This window comes from Perca fluviatilis, chromosome 11, assembly GCF_010015445.1.
Source record: "Perca fluviatilis chromosome 11, GENO_Pfluv_1.0, whole genome shotgun sequence".
Classification (NCBI taxonomy): domain Eukaryota; kingdom Metazoa; phylum Chordata; class Actinopteri; order Perciformes; family Percidae; genus Perca; species Perca fluviatilis.
In genome coordinates, this window is record NC_053122.1 from 9449133 (window position 1) to 9472186 (window position 23054).

General features: G+C 40.2%; 1 protein-coding gene and 2 long non-coding RNA genes across 3 annotated transcripts in view; 1 reads left to right on the top strand and 2 right to left on the bottom strand.

The window, feature by feature from the left end:
* Positions 1–23054, bottom strand: part of LOC120568397 (GTPase IMAP family member 8-like) — a 109711-nt gene that overhangs the window by 48346 nt on the left and 38311 nt on the right. The gene's annotated exons all lie outside the window — the stretch shown is intronic.
* LOC120568399 lies at positions 10371–10792 on the bottom strand. The gene is made up of 3 exons (XR_005640715.1): positions 10705–10792; positions 10515–10622; positions 10371–10412 (listed from the first exon to the last, which is right to left on the bottom strand). It is a non-coding gene; the product is annotated as an uncharacterized LOC120568399 (long non-coding RNA).
* On the top strand, positions 18166–20188 carry LOC120568401. The gene is made up of 5 exons (XR_005640716.1): positions 18166–18566; positions 19587–19649; positions 19778–19810; positions 19925–20026; positions 20146–20188. It is a non-coding gene; the product is annotated as an uncharacterized LOC120568401 (long non-coding RNA).

Consider the following 23054-nt stretch of genomic DNA (forward strand, 5'->3'; position numbering starts at 1 on the left):
CAGTCTAATAACTTTCTTCTTTTCTTTAACAGCTTGTACTGAATATTAGATAACGCGTATGTGCCCTTGTAAGACATTCAAAGATATTTCACAAAGGGCATTAATAAAGTCTGACTAGCGTTGCTCACAATGACACCCCGCCTCGGGTGATGCCTTATGTAGCATGTCTAACAATGTAAAATTCCTCTCCATTCGGGTTTGACATTATTACACCCTTTTTCTAGGAACGTATACAACCTGCTGTGGGGATATCAGAGCGGTTCTGAGTCTTAAAATATCGGGGGTTGTGGTTTTATAATCTATCAATAGATAGCCAAAGGTGTAACTAGTTGCATCGTTAAAAGCCTCTAAAAAATATTTACTATTACCGGGGAACATTTGGCGTGCCAGTAAGCTTATCTGATGTTGATCTCTAGCATTTTTGAAAATAATCATATAGTTTGTATTCAAACTGATTGTAACGACTAGCTTTACCTTGAATAAACAGATTCTGCACTAGATATATACAACTAAGACGCCTATGATGGACATACTGGGTGAAAACCTTTTGAACTTCCAAATTATCACTGGCTTGATTCATTAAATCGTCTATAATGAGCAAATTATTCTTAGTAGTAGGCAAGAGTGTTTCGTCGCAGAACGCATTCCGGAGACCTTGTACAAAGTTTATATTCAACGCTTTAAGTAATTGATCGGTATATTGGTTGCCAGCATGAATAGATGTATACAATGTTATCGATTTTTGTGAAATAACGCACCGACATGTTTTCAACAATGTCTTTGACAAAGTATGTTTTTCCACAATTAGAGGGACCACTGATAACAAGGCTGAAAGGGTGTTGAAGCCTACCATCAAATCCTGAAACATCCCTAGTAGCCATAAGGTACAGTTGTATAGTCTTGGAGCACGCGTCGTTTATTGTAAACGACCTGTACTTTCCTGGTGAGTGTGTCGTTTTTGAGATGGAACTGTTTTTTGTCGCGTGTTATTGTGAAGGCCGTTGTGGTCAGATGGTTAGGAGGCTGCGGCTGCTTGGTCACAAAGGATTGAACAAGCCCAATTAACGATTCATGTGTAACCACTTTGGCATTTGTGGCATTGAGGGTTACACCCTTGCATTTAACCTGTGTATTTCCTTGAGCGGTCCTATAAGCATAGCATTTAGGACCCCCGGAAACAAACTCAGTTATATAATCTTCGGTAGGAGCCCCACAGACTTGGGCGCTATTTAGTTCATCCGTTAAAACCCGCAAGTAAGGACCTAGAGGTGGAATCCACTCGGCCTCTGCTTGTGAACAGAATGCTGTCAGTGTCAACATATAAAATACGTTCCTGCAGTTTATCCAACAAATCATATAGCTCCATGCGAGCATAGGCTGTGGTCATGGCCCCTATAAAAACATTCACATCTTTTACTCTGGATGCGACCCCCTCTGTGTATCGCCATTGGACAATCGCTACTTCTGGTGAGATGAATGAGAACTGGCGAACATCAAAAGTGTCGCTGAACATGAGCTGTGTGAAGCGGGATGGTTCGGTTATGAGCTCAGCAGTAGTCATGTTGCTACGCATGGCAAATTTGCCCCAAAGACTATTCAGAAGCAATTTATTTGTATGCCTGACAGCTTTGTTAAAACATATCTTGGTCGGATCAAGACGAATGCCTTCGTGTGCATAATAGTCATCTATGTACTTTTGTTTTTCGTCTTCCGTTTTGATATGCCCAGGGTATCCTGAAGCTTCTTGCTTACGTTTAAGAAATGTTTTAACATAGGCTTTAAAAAGCTGATCAGTTTTTTCTGGGAAATGCCAAACTTCAGCAATGGAAACAATCTTATACCCTTTCTCTATGGCTTTCTGTAATTCAAACGTCACCCAAACGCCAGACAACAACCTCTCTTGATCGCTATGTGTGCATGGTGTTGTTTGATTCATCCTAACGGCACACCGCATAGGAGAACATCAGTTTACCGTTACAGTGGTAGGGCAACACAGGGTGATACAGGCCTCTGTACGGTGCTACTGTACATTTCACAATGCCAAAGTATTTGTTTATGTCATCAAAATCCTTGTGTATTATTGGGGGTGTCCTATTGGATAATCTCTTTTAGACTGAACAGTTGGGTACAAACTTGTGAAATCATAGTATCTGATCTTTTCATCATTTTCTACCTTGTGGTACAGTTTCATTGCATTTGTGCGGCCTCCAAAGAGGGATTCTCGCGGATTGAGACGCCCTGGCTTTTCATATGTTAACATGAACTCCTTAACGTCTGGGTCATTGTCCACAGCCTGTCTCCAATCACATTCCCACATCACCACAACTTTCAGCTGATGCTTATTTTTAGAGCAGACACTCTGTTATGGAACTCCGATAGCAGTTCACCCTGTGTTTTTTTTGTTTTTGTTGTGAGAGGATTGATTTCACCTGACGCATAGCACTTATCACAGCCGTGAAAGAAGCAGCCATTAAATTCATAACACGTGTGTGTGTCTTCACAATAGCCATCTACAAAGAACTGACCAAATGACTTTTCACCTCTGTTCAGAGCGTGCTGTATGTCAAGGCCCTCTCTGTCTGAAACATACTCAAGCCACTGTATTGAAACATCAGAACATGTCTTGTTTTGCCTAAGGTAGGCCCCTTCGTATGTCAGAGCAACAGAATCTTTGGGGAGGAACAACGTTTTAAATACACCCATACATGAGGAGGCCAATGTAGCGTATGCAAACGGGTCTAGGCCTGTGCACTCGTGGAAGGCCTCTCTGTATATTTTGCATGCTTTAATCAAAACCGTTACATCGTTAACACAATAGCTGAGCAGCTCTTTCGAAAGTCAAAAGGTGTGTCGCGGACCGTAACGCACTCACTCCATGAACGCTTTTTAGAGGCGCCACTCATAGCATCATAACCATATAGAGCTGGTGCAGGATAACGGACCAATATAATTCTCATTCTCTCTTTGTTAAATTCGCGGTGGAAGAAGCCTTTGAGAAGATCGGAGAACCCCATGGCTGCCGGTGTTTTAGATAGAGCCATAGGGATAAAACTGAACGAATCGATCCAACGCTGATTGAAAGTAGAATCGATCATCAGAAGCACCCTAGAACCGCGCATAGTAATAGTTGGACAAAGTTTCTGACTCACCAGATACTCTAAAACTATATAACTGTCAAAACCTGATGCATTGTGTGCTATAAAAGTATAGCCTCTGTATTTCTCCTGTCTGTAGTTCTTAATGAATGATGCGACACAGTTTGTTGTTCTCAGTAGCAGTTTTTTGACCGTCCATATCCATAACGCATACAAAATTAGCTTCATGGCTTCCACATTGATAACGGTTTTGAAATCGGCAAAAGATATACTTATCACTACTTTCTTTGCGCTCGACGGGTTGTATATAGCAAGAGTGCGTGTAGTAGCCCCTAAAGGCTCTCTACAATGTAGGCATAATAGGTTTTTACAGCTGTGTGGATTTTTCGACACACGATATGTTATGCGACAGGACTCGCAATATTTGATTTTATTGCAGGGTATAAGCCCGTGTTTCACGTCGGGTTTTTATGGTTTTCAAAACACTGTTGCGATTTGCATATGCGTCCACAGCCTGTGCATTTAATGGTCTTGTCAGGTATACAATCAGTGTAACACACATTACAAAGCCAACTACAAAGGTGCCCCAGAGGGTTCTGGTAGGCCTTGTAAACCCATCGCGAAAACGCATTACCCCAAAAAGCCGCTTTTATTTACGATGAGATAATAATGTTCAGTATGCAAATACAACCATGCTGTTTTCACATCTGGTTGGTCGTGGCGCTTTGAAGATCGTGGGTTTTTTACATCCGGCTACATGATGGAATATCACAATTTTCATTTTCAAATGTTTCTGAAATCTGTCAACATCAGAGAACAAAACCTTATGTGTGTAGTCAAAACCCAAATCACTATGCAGATGCTTAGCATAATTCATCTTCTCATCATGCGACCATCTGCTATTTACATAATGTGCCAGGCAGAGAGAAAAGCAGAGATTGTCGTTACCAGCCGTTATTCTTGGGGTTATACAAAGCATTACCTTTTTCTGACAATATTTGATCGTAACCAATGCTTCCTAGTTTTCGACGTCTCCCGACACCCCTCCCCATACATTAGCCGCTATTGTCACAATTAATTCTAAAGAGTCATCGGTCAGTGAATTATCGCTACCGCATTGCTTGTGCGACTTGCTCCAGAAATGTGTCTGTGTTATGCTTAATCGCCTGAGTTCAACATTGTTTGGATAGGGACATCTACGGCTGGCCCCTTAACTAACATTTAAAACGCTGTCCTGTGTTGCATTGCCCAAAGCCCTCGCTATTAAATCTGCTTTTTGGCGTGCTATACACCCTTTCAGGAACACTACCGGATATCAGTCAAATCAATATTTCGCGAGGGTCGACATCTTGACGGTAAATTCAGCAGCATTAAAAGGGTATCTGTCTGATGCTATTTCGATGTTACCTTTAGAAACGCCACCGCGACCACACTGCACACTACCCCGAGGATTTTCTGTGGGTGATGGAGGGGTACTCATAAGCCAGGACGGTTGGGGACCGCCCGGTTCCTATCTTGGTATTATGGATCGCTTTGACGGGCTGGAAATTAATTTCGGAAAACATGCATGGGGTCTCTTAATACCTGATCTATGTCTGGGGGTCTGTATTTGATGATTGTGTATGCCGGTATTGGACGGGTGTATTGCTGAACACGCCTGAAGGACCATTGGTAAGGATGAACTGGTTCAGGGACGGACTATCTACTCTTGTGTTTTCTCAATTGTTGTTTTCACCAGGCTAAATAGCACTAGGCATAGATTAAGTTTTTGTCGGCGTGTTATTTATGAGGCCGTTGTGGGTCAGATGGATTTAGGAGAGCTGCGGCAGCTTGGTCACAGAGTTGAACGACCCCAGCTATTAACGATTCATGTGTGTAACCACTTTGGCATTTGTGGCATTGAGGGGTTACACCCTTGCATTACCCTGTGTATTTCCTTGAGCGGTCCTATAAGCATAGCATTTAGGACGCAGTAAACTCAAGTTAAATAATCTTCCGGTAGGAGCCCCTACAGACTTGAGGCTATTTAGTTCATCCGTTAAATGCCGCAAGGTAAGGACCTAGAGGTGGGGGATCCTACGACCCTCTCTGCTTGTGAACAGAATGCTGTCAGTATGACCATATAAAATCGTTCCTACAGTTTTATCCACAAATTACGTAGCTCCATACGAGCACAGGCTGGTCATAGCCCCTATAAAACATTCACATCTTTTTACTCTGGATCGACCCCTCTGTGTATCGCCATTTGGCTATCGCTACTTTCTGGTGAGATGGGGAATGAGGCGAACATCAAAGGAGTGTGAAGCTGAACAGGGTGAAGCTGCCGGGATGGTTGGGTTATAGAGCTCAGCAGTAGTCATATTGCTACGCGTAGCAAATTGGCTAAAGACTATTCAGAAGCAATTTATTTGGTTGCCTGACAGCTTTAAGACATACTCTTAGTATTACGGTCAAGGCAAGATAGCCGCCGTGTGCATAATAGGTCATCTATGTACTTTTTTTTTTCGTCTTCCGTTTTGATGCCAGACTTGGGGTATCCTGAAGCTTCTTTGCTCTACGTTTAAGAAATGTTTTAACTATAGGCTTTAAAAAGCTGATAGTTTTTCTAGGAAATGCCAGAGCTTCAGCAATGGGAAACAATCTTATACCCTTTCTCTTATGGCTTTCTGTAATTCAAAAGCACCACCAAGCGCAGAACAACAACCCTTCTTGATGAGCGCTATGTGTGCGATGGTGTTGTTTGAGTTCATCCTCAACAACCGCACCCTGCAGGGGAACATCAGTTTACCGTTACAGTGGTGAGGGCAACACAGGGTGATACGGCCTCTAGGTGGTGCTACCTGCACATTTCACAATGCCAAAGTATTTGTTTTTATGTCATCAAAGATGCTTGTGTATTATTTGGGGGTGGCCTATTGGATAATTCTTTTTAGACTGAACGGTTGGGAACGAGCTTTGTGGAATCCGCCAAGTATCTGATCTTTTTATCATTTTCTACCTTGTGGTACAGTTTCATTGCATTTGTTACGGCCTCCAAAGAGGGATTCCAGCGGATTGAGAGCGCCCGGCGTTTTATATGTTAACCATGAACTCCTTAACGTCTGGGTCATTGTCCACAGCCTGTCTCCAATCACATTCCCACATCACCACAACTTTCAGCTTGAGTGCTTATTTTTAGAGCAGACCCTCTGTTATGGAACTCCGATAGCAGTTCACCCTGTGTTTTTTGTTTTTGGTGAGAGGATTGATTCACCTGGCACACAGCACTTATCACAGCCGTAAGAAGCAGCCATTAAATTCATATGCGTGTGGTAGTTCTTACAATAGCCATCTACAAAGAACTGACCAAATGACTTTTCACCTCTGTTCAGAGCGTGCGCTATATGTCAAGGCCCTCTCTGTCTGAAACATACTCAAGCCACTGTATTGAAACATCAGAACATGTCTTGTTTTGCCTAAGGTAGGCCCTTCGCATGTCAGAGCAACAGAATCTTTTGGAAGGAACAACGTTTAAATACACCCATACTTTAGGAGGCCAATGTAGCGTATGCAAAACGGGTCTAGCGCTTGTGCGCTCGTGGAAGGCCTCTGTATATTTTGCATGCTTTAATCAAAACCGTTACATCGTTAACACAATAGCTGAGCAGCTCTTTTCGAAAGTCAAAAAGGTGTAGCCGGGACCGTAGGATACCACTCCATGAACGTTTTCTTAAGGCAAGTCATCGCATCATAACCATATAGAGCTGGTGCAGGATACGGACCAATATAATTCTCATTCTCCCCGCTTGTTAAATTCGGTGGTGGGAAAAAGCCTTGAGAAGATGGGAAGAACGCATGGCTGCCGGTGTTTTAGATAGAGCCATAGGGATAAAACTGAACGAATGACCAATGCGGAAAGAGATCAATCATCAGAGCACCCTACCAGGACACGCACAGTAATAGTTGGACAAAGTTTACTACTACCAGATACTCTAAAACTATATAACTGTCAAAAGCTACGTGCATTGTGTGTGCTTAAAGTATAGCCTCTGTATTTCTGTCTGTAGTTCTTAATGAATGATGCGACACAGTTTGTTTTAGAGTAGGTTTTTGACCGTCCATATCCATAAAAGCGCAAAATTAAGCTTCATGGCCTCACATTGATAACGATGTTTGAAATCGTAAAGATATTCTTGCACGTTCGCCGGGTTGTATATAGCAAGAGTGCGTAGTGCTAAAGGGCTCTCTCTACAATGTAGGCATTTAGGTTTTTACAGCTGTGCGTGGATTTTTCGACACCACCGTTATATTCGTAATGACAGGATTCGCATATTTATTTTTTTAGGGGGTATAAGCCCGTGTTTTCCATCGGTTTTTATGGTTTTCAAAACACTGTTGCGATTTGCATATCGTTCCACAGCCTGTGCATTTAATGGTGTAGTTAGGTACAATATGTAACACACATTACAAAGCCAACTACAAAGGTGCCCCAGAGGGGTTCTGGTAGGTCTTGTAACACCCCGTAACGCTAAAGCGTCTGGCCCAAAAAAGCCGTTTATTTACGATGAGATAATAATGTTAGTCATGCAAATACAACCATGCTGTTTTCACATCTGGTTGGTCGTGCGTTTTGAAGATCGTGGGTTTTTACATCCGCTACATGATGGAATATCAACATTTTCAAAATGTTTCTGAAATCTGTCAACATCAGAGAACGAAACCTTATGTGTGTAGTTAAAACAAATCACTATGCAGATGCTTAGCATAATTCATCTTCTCATCATAGACGACCATCTGCTATTTACATAATGGCCAGAAAGCAGAGAGAAAAGCAGTTTGTCGTTACCAGCGTTATTCTTGGGGTTATACAAAGCAGTACCTTTTCCTGACAATATTTGATGCGTTCCGCAACGCAGTACCTAGTTTTCGGCGTCTCCGACACCCCCTCCGACATATTGCGGCTATTGTCACAATTAATTCTAAAGAGTATCGGTCAGTGAATTATCGTTACTCTGCATTGCTTGTCGACTTGCTCCAGAAATGGTGTGTGTTATAGCCATCGCCTGAGTTCAACATTGTTTGGATAGGGACATCACGGCTGGCCCCTTAACTCAACATTTAAAACGCTGTCCTGTGTTGCATTGCCCAAAGCCCTCGCTATTAAATCTGTTAAGGTGTATACACCCTTTCAGGAACACTACCGATATCAGAAATCAAATATGCTTTAGCGATTGGTACTGGCGGAAATTCAGCATTAAAAGGGTATCTGTCTGGATGCTATTTCGGATGTTACCTTAGAAACGCTTACCACAACCGCACACCCCACCCGGAGGATTTTCTGTGGGTGATGGGGGTACTATACGCGCGTTTGGGCGGTTGGACCGGTCTGTTCATCTGTACAGGATCGTTTTGCGGCTGAACACTTTCGGAAAACATGCAGGTCTCTTATTACTCTGATCTATGTATGTGGGGTCTGTATTTGATGATTTATTATGTAGCGTTCTGTATTGGACGGTGTATTGCTGGAACACACGTCTGAAGGACCATTATGTGACAACTGTTCAGGGGACGGACTATCTAATTCTTGTGTTTTCTCACTGTTGGCTCCGCTCAGTTAGCACTAGCAGGCATAGAGCTTGGGCCCCGGCGAATATTTTGGCATGTATAGCACACAAACGGTGCAAAATCCGAGGATTGCTTACTGCTCTTGTGTAATCGTCCTCGCGCGTAGCCATTCTAGTTCCTCGCTACTTACTATCGTCACAACTAAGGGTTCAGATTTTTTTGTTTTTGGGGGTGGCGGTGGCATTTTCTTTTTAATTTTTTTAAAATTTTTTTATATTGTATACACAAACTATAGCCTGTTTTTTTACTGGGGGGGCATATTCATAGTCTTTTTAAGGCAGCATTCTCATAGGTACAATCAGCGTATTGAGAGAGCTGACCGTGATTGGCCAGCGTGGTGCCAAAACCTGGGCAAATCAACCAAATGCGTGTTAGCTCTACCTGGCTGGCCAAGCCGTTGTTCCGAAGTCTGTGACCAACCAGTCAATTGTGTGTTAGCTGTTTGCAAGACATCTAATTTATTCATAAGAGCATCGTTTTGTTTTCGTAATTCGGCTAATTCTGATTGTATTTGTTTATAATTGCCTTTATCGCGCGAGGTTGTTGGGGTGTAGTGTTGACACAATACTCAAGAAGCTCTTCTACCCCTGAAGCAATGTCACCTGCTCAGGACCTCCTAGTGCCCACAGTGTTCAAACTGGTTGTAATATTATTAATTAGGCACGTGCTTGCTTATCAAGGAATGGAACGTTAACCTCATACACATTTACAGGATTGGTTACTGATGTATTCCCCCTGTTACACTTTTTATCTGACACCGTTAGCGACAGGGTGTGTGGTATACAGCTGACATAGTCGGATCCTTCCTCTGTGCTATAGATACAGTTAAAGAGGTATGCACCTACATTATATTCAGGGAACACCTGCAAAGATGCCTGACTTCGATTGATGGGCTGTAAGTGGTGTTGGTCTGCTATTCCGGCGTCTTCAGACCCTTCTGCGCTGTAGCTAACGATTTGGTTGAGGGGGGGGTAGGAGCTGCCGCTGTTAGTCCTGTGTCTTCAGACCCTTCTCCGGCCTCTCACGATGGATTGTCTAGAGGTATAACAACATATTTTTCTGGTTAAATAAAGACACAGCGCACACACACACACACACACACCACACAACACAGACACACACCCACACACCTCATCAGATGTCTTTTGTAAAGGGGTGTCCTTTTGTTCCCTCCCCTCAATGGAGTCACTTTCGTGGGGGTGTAGGGCTTTGGTTACTATGTGTGAAATCACACGACGACAACAAATGCAAGGACTCTACGTCTTCGGTCGTCGTTTCAAACAAAAGAAATGCCTTTTAACAATAATATATAATTTTATTTAAAAAGCTTTTATAACACTATGTAAATATATTCTGCTAGATACAAAGGGTTTCTCACCTCTGCAACTGTGTTAGGATCATAAGATACAGTGGCCGGGTAAGATGAGACCGGAACAAAGGAATGGTTGGGTCTTTTGGTGTGGGAAGCCTTTCTGGTATGGCTCAGGCTGTAATAAGCATTAGATTAGAAATTTTTTTTTTTTTTTCTTTTTTTTTTTTTTTTAAATACAACACTCTATTTTTATTTTTTCTTTTCAATTCACCTCAATAGATCTCTTCTTAGATCCCTTCTTAAGCTTGTGTAGACATCCGTTTCTGCTCCATGGGGGTGGCTGTGTGAAATCGTCCTCACGTCAAATACAATGAAACTAAGTCTTCCGTAGCCTTTAGTTGCTAAAACAAAGGAAAGGTCTTTTTAACAACATATACATTTTATTTAAAAAGCTTTTTATAACACATGTAAATATATTCTGCTAGATACAAAGGGTTTCTCACCTCTGCAACTGTGTTAGGATCATAAGATACAGTGGCCGGGTAAGATGAAACCGGAACAAAGGAATGGTTGCGTCTTTTGGGCGGGAAGCCTTTCTGGTATGGCTCAGGCTGTAATAAGCATTAGATTAGATGCATTAGATTATTTTTTTTTATACAACACAGCATTTTACCGTTTTTCTTTTCAACTCACCTCAATAAATTGCTTCTTATGCTTACGATGGTGAACGTTTTTAGGGGTAGCAGCTTTCACAGAGAGGTTTAGAGAAGCACACGGCCTTTTATCAGGTTGATTTCAGCCCTATGTGCTATCGAGTAGCCATCACCCTAAGGATCCTTTGTTCAGGAACGGATTGTCTAGACACAGAATATATATATATATTAGAGGACTAGAAACACGGCGGTGTAAATTAAATAAGTAATAAATATTACAGCCTGAAAGAGATAAATAGCCCCATAAATACCTGTTTCCAATGTTCTTATTCCTTATTAGAAGGACCTTTTGTTTTATGTTCTGGTGTGTTGGGGTCTGTAGGATCGGGCTACACAGCTCTTTTTAAAAACAAAAACAAAAAATTAATGAAAACACAGTACTAAATCAATTAATGCTGTAGTGTATAATATATTTATAGGTTTTTACCTTGTGGTATAAGTGTTTCATCAACTAACACAGCCACATTGTCCCAGCTCTTTGTAAAATCACCTAATGACGCAAACTGCATTATACAACAAAAAAAAACTTTTTAAGTCACAAATGACTGAATGAATTAAACACCTTACAATAAGCTTTTTTTTTTAAATTTACTCACCAAACGCAGCCATTTCTGTAGAAACGAATCCTCTTTTCTTCAGAGGTCTTTGTTGAGGAAGCCTGAGAAAACGAGGGAAAATTTTTAGCTAGCACCTTAGCTAAAAACTGCAGGTAAAAAGTGAGCAGTCAGCCTTGAAAACAAGGGGTTTTTAAACACCACAAACCACCCCCTTTATGACGATTTAACACCCACAACAATAGACCTCACATTTACAAGCTAACCACTGGGCTAACACGTGTTTTTTACTATCGTCATATGGTACAACCACGCCCGCATTACCAACACACGGTCAAAAGTTTTAGCTAATTCATGAATGACTGAATGAATTAAATATCTTTGAACATCCTTAAACACAAGAGGTGCTTTTAAATTTACTTTACCACCAGTAGGTATTGCTGAAAAAACGAAACACCTGCGTTGCTTTCACCAAGAAGAATTAAAAAGTGAAACTCCAGAGGTTTTTTTTTTTGATGAGGAAAAACGTGGTAGCTATCTAGCTAGCTACCAGACTAGCTAGAAAAAAGCATCTAAAAAAGAGACAGCTAGCATGAAACAAGGGGTTTTAAACAGTGCACTGCTGAAAAAAGGATCCTCTTTTTTTTTTTTTTTTTCTCACAAAAAAAAAGAACAACTCACTGGTATTGATTGTGGAAAAACGTGGTAGTAAGCTAGCTAGCTAGCAGAAAAGCTAAAAAGTGTGCAGACCCCCCCCAGGTAGTACGACAGAGTGACCTCATTCGAAGCGGGTGTGAGAGGCCGCCTCAGCTCAAGGCCACAAGACCCTCGTTGCAGGGAGGCGTACGACCGCGACACCGAAGTCATCACATCCGCTAGATGCACTACCATATTCGGCCACTAGATGGCGCTGCGCGGCGGACGCTGTGACCGCGACGTCATCACATCCGCTAGATGCGTGCGCAGCTTCGACGATTAGATGCACTAACATATTCAGCCACTAGATGGCGATCGCGAGTAACGACGTGCGGCCGCGACGTCATCACGCACGCACATATCATCAGTTGGCATGGCAGGTTTGCGTGTGCGTGTGAGATGACGTCACACATGCACGCGCAAAACCGCCATCTTTATACTACTCATCTTATCCACTACAAAATCTATATTTCTTCCCTTTTTCCACATTGCTCCATCATCTGCAAACAATGCAACCCCAACTGAATTTTGTATATCCTTAAAAACATCATCAATCATTATTGAAAATAATAGTGGACTAATAATGCTCCCTTGTGGGACACCATTTTCCACACTGTAGCTCTTACTTAGTTCCCGATTTATTTTTACTTGAATCGTTCTGTCTGACAAAAACCCTTTTATCCACCGGAACATTCTTCCCTGTATTCCCAATAGTCTTAACTTATTCAGCATACCATCTTTCCACAACATATCATATGCCTTTTCAATATCAAAAAATACTGCCACTACAGATTCTTTATTCACCTGAGCCTTCCTTGTTGTATCTTCTAGGTATACAATGGGATCCATGGTACCTCTACCTTTCCTGAATCCACTTTGATAATGTTGCATTAATCCTTTATGTTCCATCCAATATGTAAGCCTGTCATTTATCATCCTCTCCATAGTTTTCCCCATCTGAGACGTTAACGCAATAGGCCTATAGTTATTGGCTACATGAGGATCTTTCCCAGGTTTCCTAATAGGAATGATTATAGATTCCTTCCAGGTTCTAGGAATACAACTATTCATCCATATTTTATTATACATACTCAACAACACATCCTTACCCTTATCACTTAAGTTCTCCAACATGGAATAACAGATTTTATCTGTCCCTGGAGAGGACTTACCTAATTTCTTCAATGCCTTATTAAGTTCAGTCTTTGTAAATAATACATCCAATACCCCTCCTTCACTAACCTCATTGTCAAACACATACTGATATTTTTTAACTGTTTCTTCTCTACCTAACTTTTCTTCATGCTGTAAATTTCCTGTGCTATGCACTTTGGCTAATATTTTTGCCATAACCTCTGCTTTTTCCTTACTACTAGTGATAGTTCTTTGCCCCTCAATCAGCATTGGATAACCATATTCCCTTCCATTCTTTTAATCATGTTCCAAATTCTCTCCAATGGAGTAGTTCGACCAATAGAATCACAGAACTGTTTCCAGTAATCTTTTTTTCCTTGCCTTATTGTTTTCCTAACTATTGCCTGAGATTTTTTATATCGAACTAAATTCTGAAAATTATGTGTTTTCTTTAACTCTTTAAATGCTCTATTTCTATCTTTTATGACTTCCTTACATTCTTTCGACCACCATGGTACTATTCTATTTAATGTCCTAGGCTTAGTCTTTGGAATAGACACTCCTGCTGCAACAATTATCCCACTGCTAACTTCACAACATAATTTCTCGATATCATAATTATTATCAATAGATATCAATAATTCATCACTAGCTTCTCTATACTTATCCCAATCTGCTTTATTCAAAATCCATCTCTCTTCTCTTACTTCATGTTCCTTTCTTAATTCCACTCCTATCTTAATTCTAATAGGATAGTGATCACTCCCTACTGTATTGTCCCTCAATACCTCCCAAATACATTTAACTGCAACTGTTTTTGTGACAATAGTAAGATCTATTGCTGTCTCTGTACCCCTTGCCACATCTATCCTGGTACCAGAACCATCATTCAGACATACCAACTCTTTCTCTTCCATAAAGTCTTCAATTACATTTCCATTAACCCCATCCCTCTCTCCCCATAATGTACTATGTGCATTGAAATCCCCACACCAAACAATTTTCCCTGTCAAATCCTTCCAAATGTCCTCCAGATGCCTCATCTCTATTTGCCTGCATGGATTATAAAAGTTTATAATAGTCACCTTATCCTTACTCGACCTTATTTCTGTAACTATGTACTCCATGTCATTTCCTGTCTTTATCTCTCTATACTGAAGCCCGCTTTGTATAAAAATTACAACTCCTCCTCCTTTACCTATTTCCCTATCCCTTCTTATAGAATTATACCCCTTTATAACAAAATCCAGCCTTGGCACTAGCCATGTTTCCTGTACACAAATAATATTAGGTTTTTCTTTGAAACTGTCAACATATTTCTTAAATTCTTGACCGTTAGCAATTAAACTCCTAGCATTCCACTGGAGTATAATTAAAACCATTATGTATCCCCACGCCATGGCTGAGACTGTTGTACTTCATCATTAAGAATATCTCTCACTCTTTCCCAAGGCATTCCCTTTGCATCCAAATATTTTTCGGCAGCCTTAACAATTATTTTAATTCTTTCAGTTCTACTACTGGTCTGTGCCGAACAATTGATTATCTCAGCCAAGAGCACAAAATCACCTTTACTCACAATCAATGTCTCTTCTTTCAATTTATCACACTTTGCATATTCCCCTACAACTTTAGTCCTAGTCTTTATTGTCTCTATCGGCACACTTTTTGGGACTTTCTTAGTTGCCTCCGCAAAGGAAATACCTTGAACTAACAATCAATTAATTAACACGCTGTACCTGCTGCATTCTTTTGTTTGTCTCACAACCACCATATGCTGCACTATGTTCTCCTCCACAATTACAACATTTTGGTTTGGCCCCCTCTTCACATTTTCCATATTCGTGTTCACCACTGCATTTGCTACATCTTTGTTTACCCTTGCATATCGCAGCTATATGCCCATATCTTTGGCATTTAAAACACCGCAGCGGTGGGGGTATGTACACCCTGACATCGTAACTCATGTAGCCAATGAAGACTCTTTCTGGAAGTTTCTCTTCCTCAAAAGTTAGCAAGACTGAAAGACTGTCACATATATTTCCTTGCCATCTTGTTTTTAGTCGTTTTGCTTCCCTGATTTTAACGTTGTTTATTCCTTCTTTCACTGAATCCACTGACTCACTTAGAGGAATCCCTGAGATTACACCCCTCACAAACTTCTTTTCAAATGCCATTGAGCACTTCACTCTTTGTCCATTTAGTGTATTTATCTTTATTGCTTTCTGTTGTTCCACATTTCGACATATCATCAGTAAAGAACCATTTCTCAATTTTTTAGCACTCCTTACCTCCCCAATATCTTTGTGTAGCACTTTGGTTAGTAGGATTGGACTCCATTTATCAAAAGAAGTCCCCTCTTGCAACAGTTTGATAAATACCTTAAACTCATCTTCACTCCCTTTCACCGTATTTGTTCCCTTATCGCTATCACTATCAACCGTCTTATCTCTGTCATTATTTTTCCGTTTTTTTTAAACTACTTTCCACCCTTCCACACTCCCGCGTGCAACATCCATCTCCCCAACTTCACTTCCTGATCCGTCATTACCTAACTCCTGACCATTCACAGCCCAGTTGTTGCCAACCGCCTGAAGCACACTGCCAACAGACACACGTCTTTGCTCCTTTCCTCCAGAAGCACTCATCGTCTTGCCTGCTCTGCTCGGCTCCGCAACGCACAATAACAACCCAGAGAGGCTGTTGCGTCTCTTCTGAATTTCTGGCAGACTGATAATATATTAACTTATTTCTTCTATTTCTTAGTTAATATATCCATGTTTAGAGGGTGTGTCAATTTATTTCTCCTACAAATGGTGGTACTGTTTTATCATAATGTACACAACACACAAGTGTGATTGTTCATATTATAAACTATGTTGACATGACAATATAATAATAAAAAATACATTGAGAGAGAGAGAGAGAGAGAGAGAGAGCCAACCCTATAACCCAGAAAATGGTTATTCTCTGAAAAAATAACCCATGATTTTAACCCAACATAAATAACCCAGAAAGTGGGTTGAAGAAATAAACCAGGAGTTTTTAGTGTGTTTCTCAGTTGTGCATAAATCAAAGAAATGTAAACAATTTTCACCTAAGTGTAGCCTATAAAATAATTCGATATATTTTACATATATTACTGTATAATCGCTTCAGAGTTTCAAAGTAAGTTAAATGTCATTTCCTAAACCTTACCTTATCATGGAAAGAGTCAAGAATCTGTTATAAACCCTAATGGCTTTGTAGCAAAAAAAACTATTTGATGTAATTCACATATAGGCTATTATGATTTTATAATCGCTTCAAATGTGAAAATTAGTTAAAATGCTGTCAGTTCCACTCTAACTCCCAACATGCCAAACCAACATGGCTGGTCGATTCTGAGAGTAGCCTTGTATTTCAAAGCGGCTTGCCACCAGCCGGCCGCGGTCCATTAGACAGAGGCAACCGCCAGAGAAAGTGAAGCAGTCGGCCCGCCAGCTGTCCGCCGGCGGCATCTCGCAAGAAATCTGAGTGACGTATTCGGCGGCAAACGTTTCATCCCCGCCAGCGGGACGCACCTATAGCCGACAGTTTAGAAGCCCAGCGGATATTTTTTGCTATCTTGGTATAGCCTACACATTTGGCGTTATGTGACCATCAGGGGCGGATTAAGGTGGTCAGGGGCCCCTAGGCTGCTCTTTGTGTGAGGCCCCCCCTTAATCATTGTGCTTTACTGGAAAAATTTATTTAGTGCCATACATGGTCCACATGCAAATAATAATAATAATAATTTTAACTGACACACACACACACACACACACACACACACACACACACACACACACACCAACTACCACCACACCACATAGGTAAAATGAGAAAACTACATAATAAAACTAACATCAACAGAGATGTAAGTGGAAAGAATACCAGATATTATCCTCTGCCACCACAGCACCAAAACAATTACAATGGAAATGTAACTAAACAGCAAAGCAGCAGAATTCCCTGGATTCACAGTTCAACAGCAAGCTGGTAATCACTTTTAGCTTTATAAACCAACAGGTAGGCTACAGCATCTGCAGCAGTGCAGAACACCTGGTTTTACTGAGGCAAAATCACAACATCACTACCAGTGGTGGAAGAAGTATTCAGATCTTTTACTTCAGTAAAACTACTAATACCATACTGTCCTGCATTGAAAATGTTACTTAAGTAAAAGTATGTAAGTATCATCAGGAAAATGTACTTGAAATATTAAAAGTGAAAGTACTGAATGTCAAAAAATCCTCATTTTTTAAACAAACCAAACAGTACTGTCAATCAACTAGTGTTTAATGGTCTATTCATCTCAGCTGGACTTGTAGGCCGTTATATTCTTGGCTAGTTTAGTTTAGAATCAAACATCACATTTTATAAATTACATGTGTTTTGTGTGCAGAAATCTTAATGTGTAAAGTAACTAGCAACTAAAGCTGGAACAGATGAATGTAGTGGAGTAACTAAAGTAACTAGTAACTAAAGCTGGAACAGATGAATGTAGTGGAGTAACTAAAGTAACTAGTAACTAAAGCTGGAACAGATGAATGTAGTGGAGTAACTAACGTAACTAGTAACTAAAGCTGTACCAGATCAATGTAGTGGAGTAAAAAGTACAATATTTCTCTCTGAAATGTAGCGGAGTAGAAGTAGAAAGTGGCATAGAAAGAAAAGACTCAAGTACCTCAACATTTGGACTCAAGTACAGTACTAGAGTACATCCCCACTAACACAGAACGTTTAGGGAACGTTGGGGAACGTTAGTTTTTGGTTCTCTAAAGGTTAGTTCGAACCAAACCAAAAACTAACGTTTAGGGAACGTTCCCTCATGGTTATAACGTTCCCTAAACGTTAGGGGAACCAACCAACGGGAACGTTCTTCTGTGGTTGCACTGTTACCTCCACACAACGTTCCCGTTTGGTTGTTTTTGGTTGTTTTTGGTTGTTCTGAGTGCGGTTTTGAAATGTTTATTTAAACCAGCTCCATTTAAGTTTTTGAAGTAGCATATAAAAGGTTTGCAGTCACTTGATTTAGATTCACTCAAAAATTATTGGTCTTATAAAATCTAAGTAAGATAAACAACATAGCAAGATAATATATTTACTTTTAGGCTGAAATCAATTTTGCTAAAAACTGTACTTTTGTGCTTGATTTCGTTGTTTTAACTGTATTAGGTGAAAATACTTAAAACAAGAATCTATCGATTTTCACAACTAAGACAATTCACTTCTTCCTTTTCACTTCTAACAAGTGGCTCAATCAGTGTTTAAATCCAACCGTTACACCCCCCCGCCAGTAGGGGAAGACCGTGCCTCTGCTCTCAGGTGACCGATTCAAGTCCTGTCCTCCGGACTTCCGTTTGCGTTTGATATGATACACCAACGAACAAAGAAAGAAGATTTTATTTGCTTCGCCAAACGATCACACGAAAAAGTAAGTGAAATACGTTACAGTTTCATGATGTTATGGTTGTAGTGCAACGGTTTTGGGTCTAACCGTAAGCCATTTCCCTCGTAGTGCTTTGTTATATTCCGGTTTTAATCAGGTTGACCAAAAAAGGTTCAACAACTCACTTCAGCATTTGTTTTTCCCCACGTCGCCATCTTGCCAGTCAAGCAGCGACTTGTTCAAAATTTTTATTTTTGGTAAACTCTTTGTGCAAAAAACATTGTTCTCAATGCTCGAATTCATGTGTAAATCCCCTGGTGAGACTTCGTGCAAAGTTTAATGTTGTGTCGAGCCTTCTTAGTGTTTTACATATAGTGATTTTGATGCGATAAAAGTAGCCTCTAGTTCTCCCATTCAAAAGGTCGTTTGACCAGAAAACGACAATACGATCAATCTTAAAAGTGGCGTTTCCGTCCTAATTATGCTTTTAAACGAAGTTTGACTCTGGTACATTCACAAAAAGATCCTAGGTTGCATTGTGGCGAGAGTTACGCTTTAAATGGATTGCATATATATTGCGCTTTGTTTGCTGCTGTGCACGACATGTATGCTTTGCCGCATTGTATGTTTTGTGTCATCGTGTTAACCTGCTTGCGTTGTTGTTGTTACAAATAAGACATACCAGTTCTTTCAATTAGTTTTAGTGTACAGTACATACTTGATAGCCAATACAATCAGTCATTTGAGGCAAGTCACTCGGCGGCCACCTTGCAACGTACTTTGGGCAGTTATCGGCAAGCTATTTTCCTATTTAAGTGAATGGGGAAGCATACAGGAATAGAGGGAATATGTTTAGGCTACACAGCTGCCATACTGGCTTTACAAACTAACCCCATGCACTTCTATGGATGCTGTGTCTCCCCATTAGAAAGTCTCTGGGCTACAATGCAAAAGTCCTGAGAAATACCGTCACATACAATGTTTATGTTGTAATGTTTGTTTACACTGTATACATTCAAATATTATTTTTGCAATCAGTACAAATTGTATGGTCTTTTATTTCAGATGACTCCAGTCCACAAGCAAGAAAGCGTTCCAGGACGGAGCGTGTGTCTGGAAGCCCTGTCTGTAAGTTAACATTTATACATGCATTTAAGAAACCAGAGTCATATTCCTACCATGGAACTACTGACCCTCAGCCTGCTGCTTATCATGTGACTGTTCTGATGGGTTTGTCTCTTCCTGCCTTTTTTCAGGTCAGTATACATCACTGCCACCACCACCTGCATGTAATTGTTTTTTTTTTTGCAATTGTCTAATGTAACATTGTAGTTATGTAATGGCATTTGCAAGAAACCTACCATAAATGAACTGACCAATATTCATATCTACTTTCTTTTTAGATGAGTCAACACCACACAGGAAACCAGCCGGTCGCCCAGAGCTGGATGGGTGTATTCTAACGCAAGCTCGGCCTGCCACGTCATCTCGGGACCCAGTTGAAGGTACAGTGGCTTTTGCATAACTTAAATTATAACAGAACTGACTTCTCTTACAAAATGAGATTGTACAAGCTCTCCACTTTGTTCCACGTGTATAATTTGTCTTTCTATATGTTTTACAGCAACTTTTCCTGACAAGCCCGGAGGTTCGACCGGAGGTACTGCAGCGCGCATCGTACGCGTACTCGCAATCCAATGATGTTCTAAAACTGTATATCCTGCGGGGCAGAAAGGGAAAGAAGGCCTTCCAGGACCTGACTATCTGCAGGGTTATAACAGGCAGGTGTTACTTTATTGTTCACATCAGTATTATGCTTAGCTTGGCTGATAAGAGGTTTTAATTTGACTTGTAACGTTGCTTCATTTTGACTTCTACTCTAGCGGTCTCCCAGAAAAACTTCCCCGCGCTGACTGCAGCAGACGCGGAGGACTTGATTGGAAGTTTTCCCCACACAGACGGTAAATTGAAATTCTTCTGTGATGTTAATAATAATCATAATAATCAAAAACTATCAATATTTGTGATCAGAATAAAAACAGGGTTGTTAGTCAGGCAATTTGTCTTGCTTTTGTTAATGTGTTTATTCTTAGTATGACATATCAAACTTTTGTTTCTTTCTTTTTAGGTCAGCTGAGAAGGACTGAGCCTTCAAAACCATGGAGCTCTATTTTTTTTTTTTTTTGCGGAAGCAAGAGCTGTTGGCCATCTTCTACACTGCTGCCATCCTCCTGCCTCCTCCCCTCTGCCAGGCGCTACAGATCCCTGCACACAAAACCAACCAGACACAAGAACAGCTTCTTTCCCTCTGCCATCACTCTCCTGAACTGCTGATAAGTGGACTCATCCCCACTTTGGCCATTCACCTACACATTACATACTTTATCATTCCAATATGCATTTTGCACAATACATTTGCACTATTACTTTGCACTCTACATCCTTATCTATTTTGTATTTTTTTTTATTATTCTTTGTATATTGTTAATTAAAGTTTTAAATCCAATCAAGTTTGCCTGTTCATTCATTCCTGCTAATATATAATAATTCATTCCTGCTCATGCAGACGGTTTAAAGTAATAATAAAATTAGTATCATTGTTATTAAAGTTTGTTAAAGGTTAGGGGAATGTAAAAAAGAACGTTAGGGGAACGTTCCATAAAGGTTACAACGTCAGGGGAAGGTTCTCTAAAGGTTGCAACGTAAGGGGAACGTTAGGGGAACGTTCTCTAAGGGTTGCAACGTTCTGGGAACGTTCTGACAACGGTCGGAGAACGTTCGATGTAACCAAAAACGAACGTTCCCAGAACGTTCAACCAACTTTCCATAATAACGAAAACCCAACCAAAACACAACCAAACCTAACCTTCAGGGAACGTTCGCGCAACCAAAAACTAACGTTCTGGGAACCAAAAATTGTTAGCTGGGATGTACTTAGTTACATTCCACCACTGATCATTACTGAGACACAAACCACTGTGCAATACACTAAACTGTGAATAAAATAAAAATAAAAAAACATCAGCAGCAGCACATAACACTGTTATTAACAACAATAATGAAACAGCAGCACAACATGTAGGCTACATATTGTTGCATAATCATCACGCCTTTAGAATTTTTTTAGAATTCACATGCAGGATCCGAGCTATAGGTAGCAGCAGGGACGGACTGAGACCAAAAATTGGCCCAGACCGGCACACCACGTAAGATCACAAATACCAGCCGTCCTTGCGCTCCCCTGAATGTGTATAGCAACTCCTACTCCTTAAAACTATTAACGCCATGTGTAAGGGGTAAGCAAGAATCATTGAGAGTTGACACATTAAATACAAAAAAGTGCCATTTATGAATATAATAAAACGGTATACTCCTCATGAATCATAATATATATATATATATATATATATATATATATATATATATATATATATATATACACTGTCAGAAAAAGAGGTACAATACAGGTCCATTTTTGTTCCCTAAGGTACAAACTTTGCAAATGTACCCTTAAAAGTACAAAAATGTATCTTTAAGGTACAATTACGCACCTTTAAGGTACAATTACGCACCTTCCATTGTAAATTGTGGACTTTGAGGTCTAAGGTACATATTTGTTCCTTACATATTTGTACCTTAATGTTTAAATGTAAAACCGCAGGAATTAGTGGATGCTCATCTCAGCAGAAAATGGCATCTCTCAATATAGAAACACAAGTTAACCTATACTATCAAACTCAATAACTCAATAATTGTCAAACTAATTAACTGTAGCCTAAAGTTTTGAGATATGGGCAAAATGTTTTTTTGGTGGAGTGTCCCATTGAATCATTTTTAATCATCTTAAGGTGGAGTATGTAATTATTTATATTCACAAATAGTATTGAAGAATTTGATTTTCAAACCCTTTACCCTATTTATATTAGAATGAAACTGACAGATAATTGTTAACGCTTTAAGTTGTGTTCTATTGAAAGGATCTAGCTACAGGCTAACCAGAGCTCGACTCGGCGGAAGCATAAATATTGCAGCGCGGAAGGATACATGAGTGAATAGACAGTGATCCAACTGTCAGTCTCTGTCAGTGTCGATCAAAGTCGGGAGGATGGCGCTTGGACATTTATCCACGGAGGATTTAATCACGGAGTTACTTCGTTTTGGAGTAGAGGTCACTGAAGAGGAGAGAAGTAAATTCAAAGGTAAATTATTTGAATTTTTAATCAGTGTTTGTGGTGTTAATATTCAAAGTTGGAAGTTAACTTTTACTGTTAGCTAATGTTAGCGCTAGCCAAGTTCATACTCAACATTGCTAGGTAGACTCGACATTGATGATTGCCATTATTAACGTTAACTAGCTAACTAGTTAGTTAAAGCATTATCAGTATTATGTACCATATTGCCATTCCACATACTATTATTATAAGTGCTAACTTAGCTACAGTTCACCATCGAGCTAGCTAGCTAACGTTAACGTTAGCTATAAAACTACTGCGTCAGAGGAGGATGAGAAGCGTTTTTGCCGCCGAAAAGTAT